This window comes from Coregonus clupeaformis, chromosome 12 (genome assembly GCF_020615455.1).
Source record: "Coregonus clupeaformis isolate EN_2021a chromosome 12, ASM2061545v1, whole genome shotgun sequence".
NCBI classification, from domain to species: Eukaryota; Metazoa; Chordata; class Actinopteri; order Salmoniformes; family Salmonidae; genus Coregonus; species Coregonus clupeaformis.
Window position 1 is genome coordinate 37,100,643 of NC_059203.1, and position 17,656 is coordinate 37,118,298.

General features: G+C 43.2%; 1 protein-coding gene across 2 annotated transcripts in view; it reads left to right on the top strand.

Moving 5' to 3' along the window:
* The first annotated feature begins 486 nt into the window (after window positions 1-486).
* LOC121577585 (sodium-coupled neutral amino acid transporter 3) overlaps window positions 487-17,656 on the top strand; it is a 90,789-nt gene continuing 73,619 nt past the window's right edge. For both annotated transcript variants that reach the window (XM_041891312.2, XM_041891314.2), the window contains exon 1: window positions 487-718. The gene's annotated coding sequence lies outside the window, so the exon portion shown is untranslated. The remainder of the gene's footprint in view (window positions 719-17,656) is intronic.

Genomic DNA, 17,656 nt, shown 5'->3' on the forward strand with positions numbered 1-17,656 from the left:
AGTGGCGGCTCATTCTGCCTTGAACAGGAATGGAATGGCCAAGTATGAAGATTTGCATAAGAATAAAACTAAAGAAATAAAGAAATTAGAATATATCAAAGAAAACACTGTCTATTGTGTGTGATATGCTCTCTTCCATATTATTGGGTAAATTGTCTATGCTCTATGATGCAGTTATTTACTCATGCATCTTCATCTTGATTTAGCCTTCACCAGTGAAAAAATAGAAAAATTTGTCAAAAACCAACCAAGTATTTCAAATAGTCTGCTGCAGGCAACAGGCTTACTAGGCAATTCATATGGATATCATGATTTCTGCATAGTTTATTCAACGTCAAATTAAAGTGCAGAACAAAGAAAGAAATGTAGGTTGCTTTGTAGCAAGCATTGCGCATGCATGTCATTTTGTGCTCCGATTTAGCGCCCGTCTGGAACCGCACAAGAGAACCAATTGATTGGAGGTTGCGTGCAGTAGGCGGACCCTGGACCCACTCGACATCCAACTTTAAAGAGATCAGGACAATTTTACTCGTGAACACATGACATTTACACAGCAATTGAGAAGGAGCGGACAGGGATCACGTTATATATACTTTTTGCCATTTAACAGGTAACAGAAAGAAGAGAAGCCACGAGACGAAGGAAAAACAGTAAAGAAGCTGAGGCAAGATCCGTGTGGAGATATCTGGAGTTCACAGTGGCGCTCTAGTTCTCTCTGGTAAGATTATTATTCACCGTCAATTTTCAGTGGAATGAATGTCTTTTCATATTTATAGTCGGCTATTTGTCACCCTCTTCATTCAGTGGACTACTGAATATAGAATAAATATAGCTATCAGATAGTCACAACTATTCATATATGAACCTGTTATTGAATAGGATTGCCATCAAGAGCCTTATGGTCGCTTGAATTAAAATAATACTGTGAAACATTTTCTGAAATGTAAGACATATCTTGTCGAATTACGTTAGCCTAAAGACCGCTGTTACATTCTTGTTACATTGCTACATTATTGTGAAATTGGTCTTATATATTCTCAGACAGTGCGCGCGGATCTTGCTATCTCGCCAGGTGATACTGTAACTTGCGCTGCCATGCTGGTCTGGTGGTCATGCCTTGGTCATCTACAATTTCAAATCCTAGTTCAGATAAAGGAAGCTAGTGATCCTCTATAATTTATTCACCATTAGTTTATGTTATACAAATGTCTGTATTCAGCATGTGGCGTATTTGCCACATTTCTTGACACTTCAATAGATGCTGTGGCATTTTTATTAGGCTATCCGTATCCCCCTTCTCGTTTACTACTTACATCTTGCATATACTACAGCTTATTATTGGCAGATATACCGCTATTATCATATAGGCTAGTCCAAGAAAGTTTTAATTTGCCCTTTGAAAATCAGCCCCCTGTAATTGACATAGCCTATAGTGCTATAGTGCATTTAGGAACACGTTTTTATATGGCGTGTTGGGTTGTATTATCCAATATACACCCCCCACTCAGTAACTCTGGGTCACTATGCATTAGACAGGTAACAAGCATTTCTAGAGACACCTGGGTTGGTGAGAAGCCCCAGAGGGCAGAGCCCCTTCTGTGTTTGCTGGAGCTGACAGGAGGGAGCAGGCATGAGTTACTGTTCTGTAGGCTTGTCAAGACTGTACAGTATGAAAAATGTATGCACTCACTAACTTTAAGTCGCTCTGGATAAGAGCGTCTGCTAAATGACTAAAATGTAAATGTCAAAATGTACTGTTGCTATATTTGAATAAGCGTTGGCTCGTCAGTGAGTCGTGCTCTGTCTCACTCGCTCCACCTCCACCCTCTCCCCTTCCAACCCCCACCCCCACTCCAGAGCACTGGCTTACTGCTGAGCGGACTGACTTTTTGATTGAGCACAATTTAGTAGCATATAATATATATATTTTTTGTGTGTAGGCTTATTGGATCAGTGGTTAGATTTTCATCCTTTGAGAGTGACATGTTTGACTGTGAACATTACTTTTTTGTAATTTTGTAACTTTTTGAGCAGCAGGTAGCCTAGCAGTTAGAGCGAATAACCGAGCTGAAAACGTGAAAAGTCTGTCAGTGCCCCTGAGCAAGGCGCTGAAGCCCCCCTCTACAAAACCCTAATTTGTCTCCTTGTATCATTTTCACAATGGTGGCATGAGAGTTAATGGCCTGCTAAGTAGGTAGAGGGGTTCACACTATCCCTATCGTATTGGATCAAAGTCTTTTATCCCTTTGTAATATATCTCCCTCCTGCCTGCATGTATTGCTGAACCTCTGCAGGAATAACAAGTCAACATGAAGTGAATTACATTTGACATTTTTGAACTCATGCAATGCAGGAAGACTGAACTCCCCTACAGAGACTTGAGCCCCAGAGACGTAGACTGTGGGAAGACATAAGCCACTGTCTGGTCAAGTGTTTTGATGCTGTGATTTGCTGTGTCTCGCTGAAGTAATGAAATGATTGGAACATCAACTTCAACAACAAATTATTTTTATACTCTCAACCCCCTTCACCGTAATATGATGGTTACCTGCAGCCAGGTAAGAAATTAGTGGTAGAAACTACATTGGAGAGCTTTAAGATTGGTGTGGTTATTACATATGTTATAACATGTTAATAACTTTTGTTTCCCCAAATACTTACATCCAGCCACTGCTTACTGTGTGCTCCTGTTCAACTCAACTCAGGGGCTTTCAAAGTGTACCAGAATGATAAGGAACACCTCAGGATACTAACCTATTAAACCTACAAGTATGTCTGATCAGACATAGTCAAGGCGCATTAGAGAAATCCTTCTATTTCATAAAACTGTTTCATAACCACAGTCTAATAGACCAGGATAAATCTCGACGGAGTTTTGGAAATTGAGGCCACTGCATCAGTAAAGCTCATGTGTTTCTATCAAGTTAAGTCACTCGTCTGTTCAATTTAACATCCGAGGAAGTGCATAAGGGAGAGCATTGATGGAGGACATCCAGAGTCACGCTCTTTAACTCAGCAGTGATCAGGGTGTCCATTAGGCACAGGATGCAGGGCTAGAACTAGAAGTAGGCCAGACTCAGAGACATGCCCTTACCCCTCTGCTATCTCAATTGCCTCATTGTGACATCAGTGAGGAGAGATACTAATCTATTTGTTTCAGCTAAGCTAACAAAAAAAAGTTAGCGTCAATCCGTGCTTACTGGGGTGTAACCTACAGTGTCAGCAGCAATGGAATTTTATGAATGCCCATCCATGTGGTAGTCCTACCATTTGTAAAACAGGCAGTTGCATTGGCTTTATTAGTCCTGATTCCTGTGACTAATCAATTTGGCTATTTAAGCTCTAAATATCAGCTACCCAACTTTATCAGAAGTTATCCTGAGCCTATTTGCAATGAGAACAGCGGGAAATGCAGAAGTATTATATAGTTTTCGCTATGATCGACAAAAATTGTGGATAGAAACTTCAAACCACTGATCATGACAATTTAGCCCACAGGGTGAAACTCCTTGACAGCAGTTGTGAGTAGCCTGATTGTCCATTCCGTACTGTCTATTTTACTTTGACCTGTCCTGTTTTTAGGATATGGTGTTTGTTAACGGCAGCACATTTTTTATGTGATTGGGCGCCATTTAGGTTAGGCTATTTGATCTGAGAAACGTGCTTGTTGTAAAAAGTCTCATTACATGTAAAAAATGTCTGTCTCATTACATGTAAAAAGTGTCTGTCTCATAACATGTAAAAAGTGTCTGTCTCATTACATGTAAAAAGTGTCTGTCTCATAACATGTAAAAAGTGTCTGTCTCATTAGATGTAAAAAGTTTCTGTCTCATAACATGTAAAAAGTTTCTGTCTCATTACATGTAAAAAGTTTCTGTGTCATTATCTCCAGCCTGTAGGCTGCAGAAAACGCCACATACTCTTTCTACCATAGGCTATATCTGCTACATAGCCTAGCGGTTAAGCATTGGGCCAGTAACTGAAAGATTGCTGGTTTGAATCCCTGAGCTGACTAAGTGAAAAATCTGTCAATATGTCCTTGAACAAGGCACTTAACCCTAATTGCTCCTGTAAGAGTGTCTGCTAAAATGAAAATGAATTTTACATGATTTTGTGGTGGAGCGCCGAAGCGATGCGTCTTTCCAACAGCACCCTAGAGAGGCGTGCTGGGAATGGACAAGCAAAATATTTTGAGCCCCTGCCTTTGACAAAGTGGGCACTTCTTATCACAGGGCGGCATCAACTCTCACCTAAAAAGCCCATATGCCACTTGGGTTGAGAGAAATTGTAATTGTTTTAGGGCCGAATTACGTGAGATTTATACACACTGTATATACATTTACATTTACATCATTTAGCAGATGCTCTTATCCAGAGCGACTTACAAATTGGTGCATTCAACTTATGATAGCCAGTGGGACAACCACCTTTTTTTTATGGGTGGTGGGGGAAGAAGGATTACTTTATACTATTCCAGGTATTCCTTAAAGAGGTAGGGTTTCAAGTGTCTCCGGAAGGTGGTCAGTGACTCCGCTGTCCTGGCGTCGTGGGGGAGCTTGTTCCACCATTGGGGTGCCAGAGCAGCGAATAGCTTTGACTGGGCTGAGCGGGAACTGTGCTTCCGTAGAGGTAGGGGAGCTAGCAGGCCAGAGGTGGATGAACGTAGTGCCCTCGTTTGGGTGTAGGGTCTGATCAGAGCCTGAAGGTAAGGAGGTGCCGTTCCCCTCACAGCTCCGTAGGCAAGCACCATGGTCTTGTAGTAGATGCGAGCCTCAACTGGAAGCTAGTGGAGTGTGCGGAGGAGCGGGGTGACATGAGAGAACTTGGGAAGGTTGAACACCAGACGGGCTGCAGCGTTCTGGATAAGTTTAAGGGGTTTATTGGCACATATACACACTCATTCACTCACACACACTACATTGATACTCCCACACAAAACCCACACACATTCACATACACTACATATGCACACACAAACAACACACACATGCATACCAATACAACACAAACACACATACAGTGGGGAGAACAAGTATTTGATACACTGCCGATTTTGCAGGTTTTCCTACTTACAAAGCATGTAGAGGTCTGTAATTTTTATCATAGGTACACTTCAACTGTGAGAGACGGAATCTAAAACAAAAATGCAGAAAATCACATTGTATGATTTTTAAGTAATTAATTGGCATTTTATTGCATGACATAAGTATTTGATACATCAGAAAAGCAGAACTTAATATTTGGTACAGAAACCTTTGTTTGCAATTACAGAGATCATACGTTTCCTGTAGGTCTTGACCAGGTTTGCACACACTGCAGCAGGGATTTTGGCCCACTCCTCCATACAGAACTTCTCTAGATCCTTCAGGTTTCGGTGCTGTCGCTGGGCAATACGGACTTTCAGCTCCCTCCAAAGATTTTCTATTGGGTTCAGGTCTGGAGACTGGCTAGGCCACTCCAGGACCTTGAGATGCTTCTTACGGAGCCACTCCTTAGTTGCCCTGGCTGTGTGTTTCGGGTCGTTGTCATGCTGGAAGACCCAGCCACGACCCATCTTCAATGCTCTTACTGAGGGTAGGAGGTTGTTGGCCAAGATCTCGCGATACATGGCCCCATCCATCCTCCCCTCAATACGGTGCAGTCGTCCTGTCCCCTTTGCAGAAAAGCATCCCCAAAGAATGATGTTTCCACCTCCATGCTTCACGGTTGGGATGGTGTTCTTGGGGTTGTACTCATCCTTCTTCTTCCTCCAAACACGAGCGAGTGGAGTTTAGACCAAAAAGCTCAATTTTTGTCTCATCAGACCACATGACCTTCTCCCATTCCTCCTCTGGATCATCCAGATGGTCATTGGCAAACTTCAGACGGGCCTGGACATGCGCTGGCTTGAGCAGGGGGACCTTGCGTGCGCTGCAGGATTTTAATCCATGACGGCATAGTGTGTTACTAATGGTTTTCTTTGAGACTGTAGTCCCAGCTCTCTTCAGGTCATTGACCAGGTCCTGCCTTGTAGTTCTGGGCTGATCCCTCACCTTCCTCATGATCATTGATTTCCCACGAGGTGAGATCTTGCATGGAGCCCCAGACCGAGGGTGATTGACCGTCATCTTGAACTTCTTCCATTTTCTAATAATTGCACCAACAGTTGTTGCCTTCTCACCAAGCTGCTTGCCTATTGTCCTGTAGCCCATCCCAGCCTTGTGCAGGTCTACATTTTTATCCCTGATGTCCTTACACAGCTCTCTGGTCTTGGTCATTGTGGAGAGGTTGGAGTCTGTTTGATTGAGTGTGTGGACAGGTGTCTTTTATACAGGTAACGAGTTCAAACAGGTGCAGTTAATACAGGTAATGAGTGGAGAACAGGAGGGCTTCTTAAAGAAAAACTAACAGGTCTGTGAGAGCCGGAATTCTTACTGGTTGGTAGGTGATCAAATACTAATGTCATGCAATAAAATGCAAATTAATTACTTAAAAATCATACAATGTGATTTTCTGGATTTTTGTTTTAGATTCCGTCTCTCACAGTTGAAGTGTACCTATGATAAAAATTACAGACCTCTACATGCTTTGTAAGTAGGAAAACCTGCAAAATCGGCAGTGTATCAAATACTTGTTCTCCCCACTGTACATACACATTACACACACACATGCATGTTTACACTCATCATTTTATTCTTACTATTATCTATCCTGATGCCTAGTCACTTTACCCTGCTTTCATGTACATACTGTATCTACCTCAAATACCTCTTACCTCTGCACATTGATCTGGTACTGGTACTCCCTGCATATACAGTGGGGGAAAAAAGTATTTAGTCAGCCACCAATTGTGCAAGTTCTCCCACTTAAAAAGATGAGAGAGGCCTGTAATTTTCATCATAGGTACACGTCAACTATGACAGACAAATTGAGAAAAAAAATCCAGAAAATCACATTGTAGGATTTTTTATGAATTTATTTGCAAATTATGGTGGAAAATAAGTATTCGGTCACCTACAAACAAGCAAGATTTCTGGCTCTCACAGACCTGTAACTTCTTCTTTAAGAGGCTCCTCTATCCTCCACTCGTTACCTGTATTAATGGCACCTGTTTGAACTTGTTATCAGTATAAAAGACACCTGTCCACAACCTCAAACAGTCACACTCCAAACTCCACTATGGCCAAGACCAAAGAGCTGTCAAAGGACACCAGAAACAAAATTGTAGACCTGCACCAGGCTGGGAAGACTGAATCTGCAATAGGTAAGCAGCTTGGTTTGAAGAAATCAACTGTGGGAGCAATTATTAGGAAATGGAAGACATACAAGACCACTGATAATCTCCCTCGATCTGGGGCTCCACGCAAGATCTCACCCTGTGGGGTCAAAATGATCACAAGAACGGTGAGCAAAAATCCCAGAACCACACAGGGGGGACCTAGTGAATGACCTGCAGAGAGCTGGGACCAAAGTAACAAAGCCTACCATCAGTAACACACTACGCCGCCAGGGACTCAAATCCAGCAGTGCAAGACGTGTCCCCCTGCTTAAGCCAGTACATGTCCAGGCCCGTCTGAAGTTTGCTAGAGTGCATTTGGATGATCCAGAAGAGGATTGGGAGAATGTCATATGGTCAGATGAAACCAAAATAGAACTTTTTGGTAAAAACTCAACTCGTCGTGTTTGGAGGACAAAGAATGCTGAGTTGCATCCAAAGAACACCATACCTACTGTGAAGCATGGGGGTGGAAACATCATGCTTTGGGGCTGTTTTTCTGCAAAGGGACCAGGACGACTGATCCGTGTAAAGGAAAGAATGAATGGGGCCATGTATCGTGAGATTTTGAGTGAAAACCTCCTTCCATCAGCAAGGGCATTGAAGATGAAACGTGGCTCGGTCTTTCAGCATGACAATGATCCCAAACACACCGCCGGGGCAACGAAGGAGTGGCTTCATAAGAAGCATTTCAAGGTCCTGGAGTGGCCTAGCCAGTCTCCAGATCTCAACACCATAGAAAATCTTTGGAGGGAGTTGAAAGTCTGTGTTGCCCAGCGACAGCCCCAAAACATCACTGCTCTAGAGGAGATCTGCATGGAGGAATGGGCCAAAATACCAGCAACAGTGTGTGAAAACCTTGTGAAGACTTACAGAAAACGTTTGACCTGTGTCATTGCCAACAAAGCGTATATAACAAAGTATTGAGAAACTTTTGTTATTGACCAAATACTTATTTTCCACCATAATTTGCAAATAAATTCATTAAAAATCCTACAATGTGATTTTCTTGATTTTTTTTCTCATTTTGTCTGTCATAGTTGACATGTACCTATGATGAAAATTACAGGACTCTCTCATCTTTTTAAGTGGGAGAACTTGCACAATTAGTGGCTGACTAAATACTTTTTTCCCCACTGTAGCTCCATTCTTGTGTATTTTATTTTATTCCTCATGTTACTATTTTATTTGTATTATTATTTTTTTACCATTTCACGTGTGAGTTCCAAATATCTCTAACGGTCGCCCCAGTGTGAGTTTTTTAATGTGCGTGATGTCAGAATGCACTCACTGTTCCAAAATGTGATTGTTACGCAACGGGACAGTTAAACCGCGCTGCCCTCAAACCAAGGCACACTGCCTGCTAATTATCTATAGGCTATGTTTCAACTTGTCAATTTCTAATGATTTTCTAACAAGTTTTATTTTCTGACAGTTTGAATTGTTTGAATTGAGGTGTTCCGCCTCCTCATTACTTCACATAAGAAGTAGCCCATTTCACTGTTGAGTACAATTTATGTTTGAGGCTTTACTGAGCCAGACAAACTTCTCTTATTAAACGAGAGCCCAAGCACTTCCCCAGTGTTTCCCCAGATCAAGTATGAAGACATTGCGCATCTCTAGTCAGAACAGGCCTGGCACAAACTTTTCCCCCCTGGCACATTTTCTTGCTGGGACCCGCATTGCCTTCATTATTGTTTTCCTTACAAATAATAACTTTTGACATGTGTGTGTTCCTATCAAAGTAAGTGCCTCATTTTCTGTATATCGTGTGGTCGTTTCTACTGTACCGTTTTTTTCTGAGTTCCTAGTTGTCTTGAACGCATTGAAGTGGAAGTCGGAAATTTCAGAGTTCCCAGTTGTTTTAAATGCGGCATCAGATTGTAACTAGGGTACCTCAGGGTTGCCAGCTCAGACCCTCCTTTCCAGGGTTTTTCTTTTTATTTAGCGTATAAACCTCTCCTTTGTTTGCGCCCATTTATTGATAAATCCTCCATCAAAGTATAATTTCCTGCATCATATCCCCCCACGGTACCTTCCCCGAATTTTACCCCCCATGGACTTAAAAGAACACACAAATGAAATGACCCCCCCAAACCCCCCTCCCTAAAATTGTTTAATCCCTGTTTAGCTTTCGCGCTACAGTTAGGCTAGTCAGTAGGCTTGTATTTGTGGTGATGATCTGTGAGGCAATAACATTTTATTTGCTTTGTGATTTGTCAAAAACGGTAAATGACTTGTCAAGTCATGTTCTCCGGTTCTTGTATGTACAAATACATAGAAGATTTGTAATATGCTGAAAAGTGGCCAAACTAAGTTCATATTTTTCAGGCAATGGGCAAAGCCATCTTTGACTTTGACTTTGTTTATTTGCGTCTTATAACGAATGGCATTCTGGGATTAGGGAGTTTTCTCTTGTGAAACATAAACAAACAAGGCTGCCATCATAAAGAAATGTAGTTATTTAGCTGCTGTTAGCTTAGCTGACACGTATCTCTTTCCTAAACAATATTACATTTCTCCCTTGTGCTCACCAGAAATGTGATACATTGTAAACAAGTCTAGCTGTTAGGTCGCTAACTTATGTTTTGTTTTCTGTCAGGGCAACATGTTATTTAGACTGGTTTATTGAATGAGTTTGGCTGGGGATGTGTTTCCTTGTGATGATGAAGTTCGCATTTATCTTTTACAATAAAAGGTGAAATTGGGGAATAAAGTTGTGAAGACCTTTATTTCCCAGCAGTACAAAACATTGTTTAGATGCTTTTCCGACAACAATGCTGTTTAGACACGTTTGTTGCATCATATGTTCTGTTGCTACTGTTCCAATCACATATTTGTGATGGTACGCTGCAGGGACCAGTCAACAATGATCACAAATATGTGATTGTACGCGTCAAAGGGTTAAACTGTGCATCGTTGGGGGCTGGTAAGCAAGCATTTCACGGTAAAGTCTACACCAGTTGTATTCGGCGCATGGGACAAATAACATTTGATTTGATTTGGTTTTATGTGTTGTTGGAGGTGCGTCTTCGTCAGTTTAGCAAGGAAAATGCCGCCCTCATCAATCTGCTGCCATAGCTGGCCGCCTTATCCTGCATAATGGGCAGGCCGGCCCTGGTCATTTGTGACTGTGACTTGTAAAAGTGTGCTTTAAACAATCTGAATTTGTTGATTGCTAGGCATACAAATAATATTATTTCTTGATACATTTGAAATGAGTTGTAGTTGTGGCCGCAACCGGACTAGATTCTGAACAACTCTTGGCGGAATGCATTGCTTGACTGCCGTGAGGGTGATAAGCACAATATTGTTCGCAAACTGCAGCACCCCAAATGATTCGTTCTCGAGTTCGAGTTTGTTGAGCAGAGACTGTGTGTATGTTTTGGTTCTACAAAGCTGTAATCAATTAATTGCATTCATTCATGCGATCAATTACCAGTTCTAAACATGTATTTTTCTTCTCAATGATGTTGTTGCTGCCTGCAGCATTATCTATTTTACAGTTGGTCGGAGCACGTCTCCGGTGGCGCTGAGCCGGAGGAGTGCGTATTAATCCTGATGTAGTCATTGCGGCCAGCAGGGTCGTAACTAGTTACCACAGCCACAAAGTCATACACCCTGCCTATTTCTACAATTTATCTGATTAAAATCTGATTTTAAACCTAACCTTAACTCTAACCTTAACCACACTGCTAACAATTTGCCTAACCCTAACATTAAATTAAGACCAAAAAGCACATTTTGGTTTTCATTCATTTTTACAATAGAGCCAATTTTGACTTTGTAACTAATGAAAACCGGCAGGTCAAACAAACAACAAAAGGAATGAGTCACTAAGAAAAACGAATCATGACTCTCAAGTCAGTAAAAAGAGTCGTTCATAAAGAACGAAACGTTCACGAACTGCACATCACTAGTGACTTTATCCATTCTGAATGTATCACTCTGTCCTCAGCAGAGCCAGAGCCCTACATTTCTGTTTCTAAAGCCCCGTTTCCATTGGCACTTTGAAGTCAACTCGGGTTGGGCTGTCCTTGGTAGGCTAGCTCAAATTGCGTTTCCACTGCCCCCAGAAATGAGAAATTATGTAATGTTGCTAGATAGCCAATATATGACTGTGCAGCTGGCTTCGCTAATGTTGCTAGCTAGCTAGCAAGATGTTGAAGAATTTAATTCACCCCACTATGCTGTAACTAACATTACCCCATACTCCTGCCAGTGCCATCCAGACTCAGAGCCATGTATTTAGCTTGCATAACAGGCTAGCTAGCTAGCTTAATTCCTACCTTGCTTACCATGGCATTGGCTATTGGCTAGCTAGCTAACCAAGCAAACCAGACGACAGGTTTGATATGATGTAGATAGCTAGCTCAATACGACCTGGCCAGCTAAAATTCCTGCTAGCTCATGTTAGCTAGCTAGCTTGTTTCAACTGATTTGCTAGCTAACGTTAGGTAGGTAGCATTCGAGGGCTGACTGTTCTCATAAAAGTTTATTGTGTAGTGCAGAATGTATGAAGGATCCAGCTATTGTGTAATTCTTGTCATGTCTGACTACTGCAGTACTGCTTGTCCATGTGCAAACAGCAACAAGCCCAGACGAGCTAGCTAAACGTGGTGTCAGCATCCATGTGCTAGCTAACAGCAACAAGCCCAGACGAGCTAGCTAAACGTGGTGTCAGCATCCATGTGCTAGCTAACAGCAACAAGCCCAGACGAGCTAGCTAAACGTGGTGTCAGCATCCATGTGCTAGCTAACAGCAACAAGCCCAGACGAGCTAGCTAAACGTGGTGTCAGCATCCATGTGCTAGCTAACAGCAACAAGCCCAGACGAGCTAGCTAAACGTGGTGTCAGCATCCATGTGCTAGCTAACAGCAACAAGCCCAGACGAGCTAGCTAAACGTGGTGTCAGCATCCATGTGCTAGCTAACAGCAACAAGCCCAGACGAGCTAGCTAAACGTGGTGTCAGCATCCATGTGCTAGCTAACAGCAACAAGCCCAGACGAGCTAGCTAAACGTGGTGTCAGCATCCATGTGCTAGCTAACAGCAACAAGCCCAGACGAAGCTAGCTAAACGTGGTGTCAGCATCCATGTGCTAGCTAACAGCAACAAGCCCAGACGAGCTAGCTAAACGTGGTGTCAGCATCCATGTGCTAGCTAACAGCAACAAGCCCAGACGAGCTAGCTAAACGTGGTGTCAGCATCCATGTGCTAGCTAACAGCAACAAGCCCAGACGAGCTAGCTAAACGTGGTGTCAGCATCCATGTGCTAGCTAACAGCAACAAGCCCAGACGAGCTAGCTAAACGTGGTGTCAGCATCCAGCAGTGATCAGCTGGTGGTTGCATAGTAACGGCATCACTAGCCCCAATTCTAATCAAGCTGGCACCATTTGTGAAACTGGGCTGCGCTGGCCCAGGTTTCCCTCGACCCAGCTCGAATTAGAAAATTTAATTTGAGCCAGCGCGAATTTGGTCCTGATTTGGCCCTAATTTTAAGTGCCAGTGGAAACAGGGCTTAAATAGAAAGGTCTGAGCCGAGCCAGAGCTTTGTTTTGGGTTCTAATTTAGGGCTATGGCACACATCTCACAGTTTTTAGAGTGGAGGCCTAATAGTTATCTCAGCTGTTTTGTGGAACTATAAATGCTTTTGAAAGAATTGAACCTAAAGCCCTTGGCAACGTGCTCACAAGTTCCATGACAGCGGAGTTAGCCTAGCCCTAGACCCACCTGGTACCATGGCATGTGATGTAGCCGGGTCCACGCCGCTGAACCATGGTGGAGGCCACTCACTGGGAGTTGTATTTCCAGCTGGATGGTTGCCTCTGTGATAATCTCTCTCCTCATCCACATGATTGAGAGAAGAGAGGGAGAGAGAGGAGGGGAGAGAAAAGCGGGCTGGGGAACCAGGAGAGTTTGCTCCTTTGTTTGGGGCCACATGACTGATATAAGGATGAGCTGGCACTGAGTGGTGCAGGAGGAGCCTCAGCCATACATACAGGCTACAAGCCCATGTGCTGACTATCCTCTGCCATTGTCACAGCTGACACATGCATACCATCTAGCCATATGGAGGTTTCCTAATGGGTCCCATGCCTGCTGCTGCTTTGTCAATGCTCTCCTTTATGCCAAGCATCCTGCCCAGTGCCACAAACAAGCTGACTCGTGCTATGGATGGATGGAGCCACAGTGTAAACTATACAGCTGGCTGGCCCTTTGAACATATAGGAAATTACTTCTGACGTTGGTACAGTCTTAGCTGTTTGGTAAAGACTGATCAATTTATTGAGGATATGTGAGCTACAGTACATTTTCTGTGGTGGGAGCACTTATCAGGAAACTTTTAAATGTACTTGTGTTTTTTATTTATTTATTTACACTTTACCTGAATCCTTCCTTCCTACTCTAGCATACTCTACAAGAGAAATGGAGCTGTTGAACTGTATGAATTAACAGACATTCCACTAAACCGTTAGAACTTGAGTTAGAACACTGTTCGTGTACTTCAGGCAAGTTTTTTCCTTAAATGTTCTATGTGAGGATTAATGTGACAGCTTGCCACAGCATCTTTTTTTTTCTTCTTCTCCTCGTGGTTTTTACTAAACATCTGACAGAATGACGTAAATTCACTGGGAGTAAGGAGCTAGTAATGCTCAGCATCTTCAATCTGTCCTTCCTCAGTAATTCTCATAGTGATCTCGAACTTAGCGCACGCTCAAGAACAGGCGGGATATTTGATCAATCATATCATTATTCCACATTATAGCTAGTCTGTTCAGCAGTCATACAATCTAGTGAGAAATTATTGTAGACTCCAGGTGTCACGAAAAAACATATAGTAGATAACAAGTATCAACCAGACATTTCCAGTGGAAACATTTTCAGCCATACAATGTGTCTTTGTTCATTTCCAATGAAGTGAAGGAAGGGAGGCAGTAGTCTACTCTCTGAAGTCACACCTCTTGTTCTCACCCTGCCAATCTTGATCCTGATATCAGCATTTACAAACACCTAAATCTGACCAATACACCTGAGCCAGGTCCCTCTCACCTGTTTTACATAATCTGTTCAGTCTGCCATTCTACTGTGTTGTGGAAAAACCATTCATATGTTACTGGTGACCTACTCTGCCATCTGCCAATATTACCTGAACTCTCAACTGTTGTCCTTTGGTATTTGTTTACAGTCTAGTTTCACTCTGATATACTGTATCCTCCCACTGGGTCTCTATCCTTCTACGTGTATCATTAGTCTCGTACCTGTACTCAATGGGGCGAATCCTATCTTCCATTTAAGTTGAATTTTCACCTAGTGTTGATGTCAATGGGAGACTAAGTGAAAATGTTGACTTAAAAGTGGAAGTTAGGATTTCCCCCTATATTCCTTACCAGTGTTCTCTACATGTGTTCTACATGCTGATCCTCATACCTGTGTCCTCCATTTCCTGGGATGTGATGCGGGCTGCTCTATAAATAAATCAAATTTCCAGTGAGTCACCCAGCTGCAGCACTTACTTCAGGCAGCCCAGCCAGCCAGCCGTAGGACACTGGAGCCACACAGCTCAGCTCTACTCCCTTCCAAGCACCTCCACGCTGCATTAGAGCTCATCCACACATACACACCCACTCAAACACACACCGCCGACACCCTGAGCCCACAGGCCGCACACACACACACACACACACACACACACACACACACACACACTGGGGCATCATGCACCCCAAAAATCTGAGGGGCCACAAAGGATGTGAGGATGGCTGGCGGATGGTCTGGATGGGGGCTAGGTCCCCTGCCTAGAAGTTGGAGAATTTTGCATTTTTAGAGCCATAATAATTATGCTTAATTCTATGTCAAAAATATGTACAGTTGAAGTCGGAAGTTTACATACACTTAGGTTGGAGTCATTAAAACTCATTTTTCAACCACTCCACAAATTTCTTGTTAACAAACTATAGTTTTGGCAAGTCGGTTAGGACATCTACTTTGTGCATGACACAAGTCATTTTTCCAACAATTGTTTACAGACAGATTATATCACTTATAATTCACTGTATCACAATTCCAGTGGGTCAGAAGTTTACATACACTAAGTTGACTATGCCTTTAAACAGCTTGGAAAATTCCAGAAAATTATGTTATGGCATTAGAAGCTTGCATTAGAAGCTGTCCTCCCGAGTGGCGCAGTGGTCTAAGGCACTGCATCGCAGTGCTAGCTGTGCCACTAGAGATCCTGGTTCGAATCCAGGCTCTGTCGTAGCCGGCCGCGACCGGGAGACCCATGGGGCGGCGCCCAGCGTCGTCCAGGGTAGGGGAGGGAATGGCCGGCAGGGATGTAGCTCAGTTGGTAGAGCATGGCGTTTGCAACGCCAGGGTTGTGGGTTCGATTCCCATGGGGGGCCAGTATGAAAAATAATAATAAAAATAAATAATGTATGCACTCACTAACTGTAAGTCGCTCTGGATAAGAGTGTCTGCTAAATGTAAAAAAATGTAAGCTTCTGATAGGCTAATTGACATCATTTGAGTCAATTGGAAGTGTACCTGTGGATGTATTTCAAGGCCTACCTTCAAACTCAGTGCCTCTTTGCTTGACATCATGTAGACCTCCACAAGTCTGGTTCATCCTTGGGAGCAATTTCCAAACACCTGAAGGTACCACGTTCATCTGTACAAACAATAGTACGCAAGTTAAACACCATAGGACCACGCAGCCGTCATACTGCTCAGGAACTGCTAGAACGGGACTGCCATGTCCTGAAACGCTTAGCGCGTAAAAATCTCCTGGCCTCGGTTGCAACACTCATTACTGAGTTCCAAATTGCCTCTGGAAGCAATGTCATCACAGGATCTGTTCGTTGGGAGCTTCATGAAATGGGTTTCCATGGCCAAACAGCCGCACACAAGCCTAAGATCACCATGCACAATGCAGAGCGTTGGCTGGAGTTGTGTAAAGCTCGCGGCCATTGGACTCTGGAGCAGTGGAAATGCGTTCTCTGGATCGCTTCACCATCAGGCAGTCTGACGAACAAATCTGGGTTTGGCAGATGCCAGGAGAACGCTACCTGCCCGAATGAATAGTGCCAACTGTAAAGTTAGGTGGAGGAGGAATAATGGGCTGGGGCTGTTTTTCATGGTTCGGGCTAGGCCCCTTAGTTCCAGTGTAGGGAAATCTTAATGCTACAGCATACACTGACATTCTAGACGAATCTGTGCTTCCAACTTTGTGGCAACAGTTTGGGGAAGGCCCTTTCCTGTTTCAGCATGGCTATGCCCCCGTGCACAAAGCGAGGTCCATACTGAAATGGTTTGTCGAGATCGGTGTGGAAGAACTTGACTGGCCTGCACAGAGCCCTGACCTCAACCCCATCGAACACCTTTGGGATGAATTGGAACTCCGACTGCGAGCCTAATCGCCCAACATCAGTGCCCGACCTCACTAATGCTCTTGTGGCTGAATGGAAGCAAGTCCCTGCAGCAATGTTCCAACATCTAGTGGAAAGCCTTCCCAGAAGAGTGGAGGCTGTTATAACAGCAAAGGGGGGGACCAACTCCATATTAATGCCCATGATTTTGGAATGAGATGTTCGACATACTTTTGGCCATGTAGTGTAGGTAGACAAGCTAGCTAGTGTAACGTCATTGATAGCCTGAAATGGCTTCTTGGTAGCTAGTTATAAGGTTGGGAGATTGGGAACCTATCTGGGCTAGCTAAAGCCAACTTCATAAAATTGGTAGGTGTGTAGTAGTATTACAAAGAAACAACACACAAACAAAACAAATTTGAGGGGGCACGTGCCCCTGTGCCCCCTATGGGCATGACACCTCTGGACACACACACACACACACACCACACACACCACACACACACACACACACACACACACACACACACACACACACAGGTTGACAAAACATATAGTTGTAGTTGGCCTCATTGACACTAGGGATTTTTCTTCCATTGAAATCCTTGGGCAGGTCACCTGAAAAAAGAAAATAATATTAAATAATTTTCAGGACGGAAAAACGCTTTCAGTGTAAATGTAAATGACTAAAACCAGAAAAATGTTTGAAATGATAATAGACCTATATCTTTTTTTATAATATAATATTTGAGAACTAACATTCACCAAAATAAAAGCTAGACAGTCAGGGAGAATTGAAAATTCCAAAAACAATGAATTGAGCAACATTTTCTCAGCTGCATGGCAAAATGTGTAGAATTGCAGGAAATGTGCTTTAAAACGGCAACATTTTCTCTCAGCTCCATGGAGAAATGTGTAGAATTGCAGCAAAAAAATTCTCAACACCACCAAGACAGTGGCCTCTAAAATTCTGCCACACAAACCTGCCGACCGCACCCCCTACCACGCCCACCACCTAAGCCCCTTTTGAAT